Source organism: Pleurodeles waltl, chromosome 9 (genome assembly GCF_031143425.1).
Source record: "Pleurodeles waltl isolate 20211129_DDA chromosome 9, aPleWal1.hap1.20221129, whole genome shotgun sequence".
Lineage (NCBI taxonomy): Eukaryota > Metazoa > Chordata > Amphibia > Caudata > Salamandridae > Pleurodeles > Pleurodeles waltl.
Genome location: NC_090448.1, coordinates 688728631 through 688741030, shown reverse-complemented (window position 1 = coordinate 688741030; position 12400 = coordinate 688728631). Strand labels below are relative to the sequence as shown.

Genomic DNA, 12400 nt, shown 5'->3' with positions numbered 1-12400 from the left:
TGGCCTACCCGGAGTTGGATGGGCGCTTGAGGGCATCACAGCAGACACAAGGGGGTGAGTACAACCTCATTCTGGGTACTTGGCACGCAGTGGAGGGGCTGGCTGAGGGAGGAGGGCTGCGGGTGTACCTAGGCCAGGCAGAAATACATAGGCTGGGCCCCTCCGTAATGCAGGCCATGTGGCACTCTACCCCACCGCAGTAGAGTGCCAAGTACAGGTATACATGCCCCTGTGGCATCCATGTGTGCAGATGTCCACCATAGCCATGTAGGCCAGATCCCAGAAATTGCATCTGTAGAGGCCAGGAGCACGGCGTAGTGCAGGGGGCTGCTGTGTCTGTATTGTCCGCCAACGGTAGCGGTATGCCATGTACTCAACCTGTCTTTCTTCTGTCTCCCCCCCCCCCCCTTTTTGTGCTCTCCCTGTTCTTTTGTGCATCAGCATCATCAGGCGGAGGTACAGTGGCACCGGAGCACGAGGGAGCTGCATCCCACATGGCATGGGAGCTTCACGTCGGCCACCGGATCACCAACCAGCGACACGGACTCGTCCGCCGATGGGAGCTCCCTTGTGGTGGCGGCACCATCTGTGCACCCCACTTCTACAGGTACAGCTGCCACCTCCCCTACCAGCACCGCCCTCCCAGCAGCCCCTCAGCGTTCGCCCCGTGCCCGCTCACCCAGGAGGGTGGGCATCACCTTAGCCCCAGGCACCCCAGGCCCTGCCCCAGTCACCCCTGCTGCCCTCAGTGAGGAGGCCATTGACCTCCTCAGGTCACTCACTGTTGGGCAGTCTACCATTGTGAATGCCATCCAGGGTGTAGAAAGGGAGTTGCAACACGGTAATGCATTCCTGGAGGGCATTCATTCTGGTCAGGCTGTCCTTCAGCGAACCCTGCAATCTCTGGCATCAGCACTGATGGCAGCCATTGCCCCTGTGTCTAGCCTCCCCCCTCCAACCTCCTCCACCCAGACCTAATCCCCTGTACCCCAGTCCATCCCAAGCACAGCATCAGACCAGCATGCACACACCTCAACACACAAAAGTAGCTCAGGCAAACATAGACCACATACAACTAAAACAACATATATACAGTGAAAAATGGGGGTAACATGCCAGGCAAGATGGTACTTTCCTACACACTCACACAAGCATCACACACATACAGACACAGCAACATCCACTGCCTCCACTGTGTCCCCCTCCTCATCGTCTCCCTCCTCCCTCCCAGTGTCGTCTACACTCTCACCTGCATGCACTACATCTACAGGCACCAGGACTCGCACCAGAACACCCAGCACCACACCCCGCTCACCTGCAATCACCACCTCCACTCCCATTTACACGTCCCCTGTGTCCTCTCCAAGTGTGTCTGTGATGCCCCCTCCCAAAGTACACAAACGCGGGCACCCACACACCCAACATCCATCCACCTCACGACAGCCTCCAGTACGGCACCTGCACCCAAAACACCTAAAGTGACACCTCCTACAACCACCTCCTCTTCCTCCACTCCCAGACCCCCTCCAGCTACCCAACCCAGTGTTCGTCAGAAACTGTCCCTCTGCAAAGTTGACCTTTTTGCCCCCACCCCTCCAATTCATCAGTCCCGTCGTAGCGCCTCAGCCAAAAAGCCTCCAGTACCAGTGGTGCGTGTTCAAGGTGTGTGGAGTGCACCGGCCACCAGGGCAGGCAGTGTGACACGGAGCCAAGGCACTGCCAGTCCACCCCCTGTAAAGGGTCTGAAGTTGGAAAGTGGCCGACGGGACCGTGTGAAGACTCCTGGAGGCAAAACAACTCACAGGGGTCCCAGGGGGATTGCAGAGTCAGCAGTGACTCCTCCAAAGGTGGGGAAGGGCCAGAAGAAGTCCGCACAGCCTGGTGTGAGCATCACGGTGGAGAAGGGCGAGATCCTTCCTGGCGGCCGGGACGCCACCGCCAGCACCGTCATCACTGGTCAGGAGACCACCGCCGGAGTCAGTGCCCAGGATGGCCCAAGTATCGTCACTGGTCAGGAGACCACCGCCGGAGTCAGTGCCCAGGAGTGCCCAAGTATCGTCACTGGTCAGGAGACCACCGCCAGAGTCATTGCCCAGGAGGGCCCAAGTATCGTCACTGGTCAGGAGACCACCGCCAGAGTCATTGCCCAGGAGGGTCCCGGCAGCCACGCTGGGCAATGAGGGACCGTCGTGCCACACACCAATGCCCGGTCCAGAGAACGTCATGCCACACACCAATGCCCAGTCCAGAGAACTTCATGCCACACAACAATGCCCAGTCCAGAGACCGCCATGGCAAAGCACCGCTGAACAGTCCAGAGACCGCCATGGCAAAGCACTGCTGAACAGTCCAGAGACCACCATGGCAAAGCACCGCTGAACAGTCCAGAGACCGCCATGGCAAAGCACCACTGAACAGGGCATGCACCGCTGAACAGGGCAAGCATCGCTGAACAGGGCATGCACCGCTGAAGAAGGAAAAGACCGCCACATCAGGCATCGTTATCCTATGTGCAGCTGGGACAGTGACGAGACAGGAACTGTCACGGGGAGACTAATCCAGTCTGGGCACCAGTCCCCCTCCAGAACCAGTGGAGAGATCCATCCACTCTGTCTGCCCTTCACAGGATGAAGCACTCTGGGCACCAGTCCCCCTCCAGAACCAGTGGAGGCTGTTAATTACTTGAGATGGTCTAGTGGGCAACCCACCCACTGTAGAGACTTGAGAGACTGTGGCTTTGCACTGCCCAGGATGGAACAGTGGGCAAACCACCCACTTTAGAGACTTGAGAGACTGTGGCTTTGCATTCCCCAGGATGGTACAGTGGGCAACCCACCCACTGTAGAGACTTGAGAGACTGTGGCTTTGCACTCCCCAGGATGGTCCAGTGGGCAACCCACCCACTGTAGAGACTTGAGAGACTGTGGCTTTGCACTCCCCATGATGGTCCAGTGGGCAACCCACCCACTGTAGAGACTTGTGAGACTGTGGCTTTGCACTCCCCAGGATGGTCCAGTGGGCAAACCACCCATTGTAGAGACTTGTGAGACTGTGGCTTTGCACTCCCCAGGATGCTGCAGTGGGCAACCCACCCACTGTAGAGACTTGAGAGACTGAGGCTTTGCACTCACCAGGATACATCAATGGGCATGGAGCCCCGTCGTGGATCTGGCTTTGCACTCATCCGGCTGAGGTGCCCCCCTTCCCTTCCCCCTGAGGTGCCTGTTGTATTGCTCTGAGATGCCCCGGCAGTGTTCTCTCCGTTTGTGGACAGGTATCTTGTGTGGGCCTCGCCCATGCATTTTTGGACTAGTGGTGCACGGACATTGATATGTGCATATCTGCACTACTTCTCGTAATGTATATACTTTTGAATGATTTTATAATATATCTTTATATATTTGAGACATGTATATTGATACATTACAATGTTTGAACTGATTTTGTTTTGTCTTTGCATTCTTCCGGGGGGGTTGTGGGTTGTTACTGTGATGTTTCTAAATGCATTGGTGTGTGTGTGTTGTAATATGCGAGGGTAGGGGTGGGGGTGGTGCGTGTGTGTCCCCCTGACTTTTGCCTCCCCCCTCCCCTATGTCGTAGGTGCAGTACTCACCGTTGTCTTCGCCGGCGCCGGCGTTGGTCTTTGTAGATGAGTAGGAATACAAGGGCCGGTAGGATTTGTAATTCCGGCTCCATGGTGTCCTCCTTCCTCGTGGGATGTGTTCAGGTGAGCGTTTTCACAATGCAGAAACTGTTTCCGCCGTGTTTTTATCCACGGTGAATCCGCCCCGGAAAAGGTGGCGTTTTGGCAGGATGTGATACTATGGGCGTTACATTGTCTTCCGCCTGTCTGTTGCCGGTGACCGCCGCGCTGCTTGTCTGTACACCCGTGGCAGGCGGTGAGTTAAAGTGGCTGTCTTTGTTGCCGGTTTCCGCCAGGGTCATGATTCCCTTTTTTTCTCCGCCGGCCTGTTTGCGGTATTACCGCACCTTTAACACCGTCTGCCAGGGTTGTAATGACCCCCTATATGTCTAATACTGTTTGAACATCACTACACAGTTAAACCTCAGAACTAGGAAAAGTAATGTAGGGAGAAATAAGGTATCTCCTTCCTGATTTAACTTTGATATTACCCTGTCTCGAGTTTATAAACCACACGTAGAAGTACAGGAAAAAAGCGGGATGTCCATTGAGGATAAAGGGAATAGAACTACCCATGAAATTGTTATTGATAAACTAAAGTGCGCGCACACATTGACAAGCAGGAAGCCAACCCTATCTCGTGCTGGAGGATAGAATTCCACGTGCATTACTACTACTGTCCTTTTCATGGCTAATATGCTTCCTTATAACGCGTCCCTTTATGATAATTTATTACACATCAGGACTCGTTTTAGGCCAATGAATCTTTTGACCCAGTTGAGAGACACCTTAGGACGAGATAGCTCATCAATATGTCAATAATGTCATCAATATTTATCACGACAATACATTTCACTTTAGTCAAAGTCATTAATCAATTCAAGACGCTACCATGACCTTTCAGCCACAAATAACCACTCCGGTTTAGTAGAATTTTTATGAGTTTTATTCCCTATTAACGACTTCTGTGCTCTCTGGGGGTAGTAGGTGCACTTTACACCTACCTTTCAGGGTCTTGGGGTGGGCTATTTTTCTAACCCTCACTGGTTTCTTACATGCCCAGCGACCCTCTACAAGCTCACATAGGTTTGGGGTCCATTCGTGGTGCGCTTTCCACTTTTGGAGTATATGCTTTGTGTTGCCCCTAGGCCTATTTCTCCCTATTGCATTCTATTGTGTTCTACATTGTTTGCACTACTTTTCTAACTGTTACTTACCTGATTTTGGTTTTTGTGTATATATTTTGTGTATATTACTTACCTCATATTGTCACTAAAATAAGTACCTTTATTTTTAGTAACTCCGAGTATTGTGTTTTCTTATGATATAGTGCTATATGATATAAGTGGTATGGTAGGCTCTTTGCATGTCTCCTAGTTCAACCTAAGCTGCTCTGCTGTAGCTACCTCTATTAGCCTAAGCTGCTAGAACACCTCTATTCTACTAATAAGGGATAACTGGACCTGGCACAAGGTATAAGTACCACAAGGTACCCACTATAAGCCAGGCGAGCCTCCTACAGCAGGTTGCTATAAAAGCATTTGATTTCACCGTAAAGGCTTTCTACAAAAACCAAACAGTGTAGTTGATTCGGAATAGCGTATACATAAATCACTGTAATTACTTTCTACATTGTATTCTTATTGCCAACTAATAAATTAAGACCTGCCTTCGGTCCAAAATAACTTAGGGCATTGACCGTATAACTAAACGAGAATTAATATGAACAAAACTTTCATCAGTGTGACTATGGCCTTGAGAAAAACACTGACTGCTAACCCTGTCAGCCAGATAGTACAAGTATGCCATTAAATACTTCAATAACTAACTTTGGGGCCTTGACAATATAGGAAGCTCCCACACAGTGATAGCCTAGCGAGTGAGTTACTTTTTTTCAATTGACTTCACGTTGCTGCTGGTCAGAGTGATTCTGATGGGGTGGATACCTACTTCCTGTTTCACAGGTGCTTTACCAGAGTCTTTAAATGCCTAAAGAAGAGAAGACAATTAAAAAGAAATACAAAATACTATGAATTTAAAGAAATAAAAACACAACAAATACAAACATTTAGAGTGAAAAAATATTAGTGTACACAGTATGCAGCCGAAACACCCAACTGTGCAGAATATAGCTTCCTTTTTGTGTGCGCGGAGTGACTCTGTAATTCATCCACAATTCAAACACCAGCCCGTCCTTGACCGATTGCCTTTCTGTGAGAGCGAAAAGGCACACCGACCAAGAAAGCACCTTGATGCCACAAAAATGGTCATCAGCGTTATACAAATTCGAACAAGCTGTTTTAATTTAAAATGTGTTACAGTCCAACTTGCATCCTGCAAGATTGTATCGTACAACACACAAGGTAATCTGCCCATAAATAACACACAAATCTTAAAATATCAGTTTGAAGTACACAGTCTGAAGACACCTCAACTATTAAAACAAGACCATATGTCTAATACTGTTTGAACATCACTACACAGTTAAACCTCAGAACTAGGTAAAGTAATGTAGGGAGAAATAAGGTATCTCCTTCCTGATTTAACTTTGATATTAGCCTGTCTCAAGTTTATAAACCACACGTAGAAGTACAGGAAAAAAGCGGGATGTCCATTGAGGATGAAGGGAATAGAACAACCCATGAAATTGTTATTGATAAACTAAAGTGCGCGCACACGTTGACAAGCAGGAAGCCAGCCCTACCTCGTGCTGGAGGATAGAATTCCACGTGCATTACTACTACTGTCCTTTTCATGGCTAATATGCTTCCTGATAACGCATCCCTTTATGATAATTTATTACACATCAGGACTCGTTTTAGGCCAATGAATCTTTTGACCCAGTTGAGAGACACGTTAGGACGAGATAGCTAATTAATATGTCAATCAATATGTCAATAATGTCATCAATATTTATCACGACAATACATTTCACTTTAGTCAAAGTCATTAATCAGTTCAAGACGCTACCATGACCTTTCAGCCATGAATAACCACTCCGGTTTAGTAGAATTTTTATGAGTTTTATTCCCTATTAATTACAATCTAAAAGCAGATGCGTTAATCTCAAAACCAAGAAACATAAAAGCATAGTCACGATATGGCAACTTTGGTAAGATTTCATTAAAGCGAAAGTCACAAACATCAGAACATAACACGGCGTGAACATAGATCAATTTAGCAGAGGGTCAATAACGTGTCAGTTCAACAAAGCACAGATTCAATTGTTTGTCTATTTGCGTCAGTTTAGTGAACACCTGTCCTAACCACTGATTAGCATTAGCATGTTGGGCTTCATGCAAAACAATTTAGAACACCAATTTGGAAAAACATCTAACTATGGTTTCTGTCAAAAGTAAGCAGTTGGTACCTAGTAAGGAAAAGCAAACAGACAAATCACAATTTCATTGTCATAATTACCCTCCAAAGTTTAGGTCAGCGCACAGGTTCAGTCTTCGTCTTCAGGACATCAGTCAATTCGCCATCATTCAGAACTCAGCTCTGGGGCAAAAAGGGCACTTCCCTCATAAGGAGGTATAGTGTAACATGGACAAATCTAAGGGCGAGGATGGTTTTAAATAAAGCAACAAGTCACCAAGCAGAGTGACAGAGTTTCTGGATAAAATCAATAGCATTCCCTACCTAATTCTAAAAGATTCTCCGTGACATGGATTTTTATCTCTTTTTACTTGTACGTTCCCCCAAAATGTTATTGGACATTTGTTATACCCCACTATCTTTAACCTATCAGAAAACACATTAGGTCACCTAACTCTTCACCCCATATTATTTTACAAGTCTTTGATTGGTCTCCATAATTGACGTCTTCAGAGGGGGCACGTTCGGTATGATTTCATCTTTCTGTAATTCTTTGCACATCTTTTGGTCAGCAGCTCCATTGTCTTCACCGATTTGAATGACCTTGTACATTACATTAATCTACATTTTTCATTTTGTTTTTAACATTTATTCTGCAAGCAAGGAAAGGCTATGATAACGGATCTAACATGGTTACATTTGTCTTTTAGTTTGAAGAAAAAGAACATACGGGGTCAGGTCCTTTTATGAGTCAGCACACTGCAAAATAGAAAAATATATTTAATATGAGAGCCAAGCAACTAAGTTTCGGCTCATGCTAACTTAAGGCCTATGAGGATTTCAGCACAGATTCAATAACACAATCATTAGTATAAACTTATTTAAACACAATATTAACATTTTAGTCATCATTATTAGTCTACGTATACATTGGAAGCCACTCCCTGTGGTCACATTTCAGGTGCACGTTTTAAGCAAAATTATTATTATAGTTTCTATGCAGCATTATCACACATTAATTCATAAACATTTCATGTTAATATAGATTATATAAGCTACGCTCTCTCAGTCTCTCCTCTGATGACGTCTGTCATCACACAAACCTTTCCCTTTGACCTTTCACTTAAATTTTTCACTTTACGCATAATGTGCATTTCAACATCTTGTCCCTTGTGTGAACTCTCCCAAATTTCACTAATCATTTTCTCCCTTTCATTTTCTTCATTCTTTTCACTCCTCTTTGTCCAATTTCTTTTAATTTTGTCATTGATTTTGCATGCTCCCCATAAACCTAATAGACCGGCCAGAACAATGAATAGACCCCCTAATATTTTTGCAAGTACCCCATTCCAAATATTGCTAAACCAGCTCCCTACTCTGGCAATTCCTTTTCCTAATTTCTCCCACACTCCAGGTTCCTTCAAATCTACACTATCTTTAGTTAGGTTAGTAAGCATACCTCTAATCTTTTTACTATTATCAGGTATATATGAGCAACAATGACGCTCGTTGAGCATCTTGCAGACTCTGCCGCTCTTTGCTAAAAGAATGTCTAAAGCAAGCCGATTTTGAAGAGTCATAGCTCTTTCCGCAACAAGTTCAGTATCCATCTGGAGTATAGCCCCTGTAAAATTTGTCAGCATGTTATCCACAATAGTAGACAACTTTTGAATCTTTATGGAGTTTAAGATAACCCCTACCAAAGGAATTATGACTCCAAATATGTCACCAAGTGACAGCAGCCGTTGTATCTCGTTTTTGTCTAGCATGTTGTAATTCAGACGTTTTAGGTATTTGCTTTAAGTCATCAGTCTGGTAAATCTTTGGGAAAACTATTCCCAAATAACATGTCCCATACCGTCCCTTAGAGAGACGGTAATAAGCATTAAGTCCACAGATATAATAGATCCCAGGGATCGCTGGATCCTGTCCATTTAACATGAATGTCCATTTACTCAGAAACAAAAACACATGCCTGCATTCACTCATTCCCACAAATAGTGTCATGTTCAGATTTTGGTCTATATATACAAAGCCTCCCTACATGTAATGCATCTATAGCTAATTTGCCTTGGGTCTTTATTGCGGTGTAAGCATAATCATTTGTATATGTGCGTTTTTCTAGCCCCTTTTTTAATCTTTCCTTCAGTGCTTTCGTCTATCATCAGTGTGATCTAAAAAGCTTTTCTCTACAGGTGTCAATAAGCAAGTCAGATTGTTGCGGTGTGCATAAGCTGTCCCAAATGTAAGTGTTGGTTCAAAGAAACCTCTAACTAATTTTATACTATGCTCCTTAGCTAACTTATTCAGAAACTCAATCACAGGCACAAAAGAAAACACTACATCCAAATTTGAATAGAAGTATTGCACATGCTCTTGATTATAGAATCTGGTTAGTAGCAAACTACAACTTATCCCGTAGGTTAGTGGCAAGCTATGATAGGTGACTTCCTCTTGTGCTGATGAAGGAATCTTTGTGCACACAACAGTTTTTTGCATCTATTGTTTCAACATACTCATTCAGCAAGCGATAGAAGACATTAGTGGAAAGTTCCCCCTTTGAGTTAGTTCCCTCATGCAAGTGTCTTGCATCCTGCTCAAACTTTTCCCACGGTGTTAGTGTTGTAGTCTCAGGTTTTGAAGCATTGTTAGTCGCTTTCTTATCCATCCACGGCATTCCCACAATCACACCTACAATTATTATTGCACACACAATACTTAATATAAGACTTGACCAATCACACACCTTACCCTTTTTGTTACTACCTCTATCATAAGCCATGTCTGTAAAGAATCAGATAGCAGAATAACAATCAACTTGAGGACGATATAAACTCTCTTTTTTTTTTTTTCTTCTTGATGCAAAAGTCTCTTTCTTTCTGCATGTATTTACAGCGTTTCACTCACTCCAGGACCCTTTTGTCAAATCAAGTTAGCAGCTTGTCATAATCGGGTTTTCAAAGTCAATTCAGGTTATCAGTGTCATATCCGGTAATTTATAAGTCTCTTTCTCAGTTTTTCAGCTTTCTATTTTCCTCTTCAAATTTCAGTTTTAACACAGTCTCTTTCTCTGATTGATTTCAGGTACCGTAGTATTGGCCTGGAACTTCTCGATCAAAACAGAACACTAAGAATTCTTGTTGCCATTCAGATGTCATTGCATATGCCCATTCAGGACCTGCGTATCTTCTATTTGCAGTTCTTTTTCTTTTCAATCTGCGTTCGCCTGGCAATTCTCCTTCACTTAGATCCTCTATTCGGGATGTATCAGTTTCTTCTGTTATTGTTTCACCTGGTATGACCCTTTCTTTCGCAGCCTGCTTCTCTGGCCAGTTATCTCCCTTATACTTCTTTTTCCTGCTTGTCCTTTCAGGACGCTGAACAGCACCCTCCTCTTGTGCTATGGTGTTTTCTCTTGATGGACCTGCAACTGGCTCAGGGGATGCCGGTGTACTTTGCTCTCTCTCTACTATTTCCCCTTCTTCTTCTTCTTCTGGATCTGTAACGGGTTCAAGTTTTAACCCGTATCCGTCTGCTTCTGGGAGAACCTCTCCTTTATTTAGTTCTCCTGCTGCCTCTACTGAGATAGGCACATTGTCACCTCTCTCAAACTCGTTTACTGTTTGAGGGGCTAGGCTGTTCTCAGTGGGCTCTCCTGCAGTCTCAGTTCCCTCTTGGCTATTTTCTTGGCTGTTGAGTCAGAAACTTCAAGTTCCTGATCAGTTGGACACGTTACCTTCTTTGTGTGACTGGCATGTATCCAGTTTGGAACGCCTGCACATTTCATAGCAGTGGTTGTTGTCAATATTACTTGATATGGCCCCTTCCAGTGCGGCCCCAAACAGGACTTTCTCACGTGCTTCTTGACAACCACCCAGTCACCGCCTTGCAGGGTGTGACCTGGATCACTGATCGGTAGCAATGTGTTAGCTTCCACCTGGTGAGAAAAAGAGCGAACCACATCAGCCAAACCTTTGCAGTAGTCCAACACCATATCATCCGTGATATTCACAAGAGCATTTGCAGGCACTGCAGGCAGCCTCATAGCTCTACCCATAAGGATTTCATGGGGTGATAGTCCTGTCTTTTTATCAGGGGTGTTCTTCATCGACATCAGCACTAAGGGCAATGCATCTGGCCATTTCATATTTGTAGCTGCACACATTTTTGCCATTCTCGACTTCAGGGTACCATTCATTTGTTCCACTAATCCTGATGCTTCAGGGTGGTAGCTACAATGCAGCTTCTGTTCAATGTCTAATGCGGCACACAAGAGCTTAATCACCTCATTGTCAAAGTGTCTGCCCCTATCTGATTCTATAGAGACCGGAAACCCGAACCTGGGTATTAGTTCCCTAAGCAGCAGCTTTGCAACTGTGAGACTGTCGTTTCTACGTGTGGGGTAAGCTTCAATCCAGTTTCTGAAAACACACACAATCACCAACACGTACTTCAATCCTCCACAAACAGGCATTTCAATGAAATCCATTTGCATCTTGCTAAATGGCCGGCCAGCTCTCCCTATGTGGCTCAGAGTTACCACAGTCCCTTTTCCAGCATTCATCTGTTGACAGATGATGCACCTGTGACAAGTAACCTCTGTGGCATGTCTGAAGTTTGGGTTAAACCAGTCAATCTTGAATGACTAGATCATTGCATCTCTCCCGAGATGTGCCTGTCCATGGTAAAGCCTCGAAAATTGTGACAGAAGACTGTTGGGCAAAACCAGTTTCCCTTCCTCTGAGACCCACAAATCATCAGCTCTTTGTACGCATTGCATTCTCTGCCAGGAGTGTTTTTTCCTCCTTGCTAGCATGACCCTGTAGTGTTTTTAGCTCATCTAGTGTATCAACCACCCTTAATGCAAGGTTCAAACATGTGTCATTTTCGTTTTGCGGTAACAATTCCCACTGATCCTTGAACGATATACAGTTCAATGCGCAATATCTTGCGACTTGATCTGCATTGCCGTTTCCCATGGACACAAAGGGGGTCATTCTGACCCTGGCGGCCGGTGGCCGCCAAGGCCACCGACCACGGGAGCACCGCCAACAGGCTGGCGGTGCTCCCACGAGCATTCTGACTGCGGCGGTTCAGCCGCGGTCAGAAGCGGAAAGTCAGCGGTCTCCCGCCGACTTCCCGCTGCTCGGGGGAATCCTCCATGGCGGCGGAGCGCGCTCCGCCGCCATGGGGATTCTGACACCCCCTACCGCCATCCTGTTCCTGGCGGGTCTCCCGCCAGGAACAGGATGGCGGTAGGGGGTGCCGCGGGGCCCCTGGGGGCCCCTGCAGTGCCCATGCCAATGGCATGGGCACTGCAGGGGCCCCCGTAAGAGGGCCCCACTGTGTATTTCAGTGTCTGCAATGCAGACACTGAAATACGCGACGGGTGCAAACTGCACCCGTCGCACCCCTGCAACTACGCCGGCTCAATTCTGA

General features: G+C 46.1%; 1 non-coding gene across 1 annotated transcript; it reads right to left on the bottom strand.

Annotated features, from left to right (window-relative positions):
* Positions 1–5226: 5226 nt before the first annotated feature.
* LOC138260616 (small nucleolar RNA U54) lies at positions 5227–5292 on the bottom strand. Its single transcript, XR_011198921.1, has one exon. It is a non-coding gene; the product is annotated as a small nucleolar RNA U54 (small nucleolar RNA).
* Between the last annotated feature and the right edge of the window lie 7108 nt (positions 5293–12400).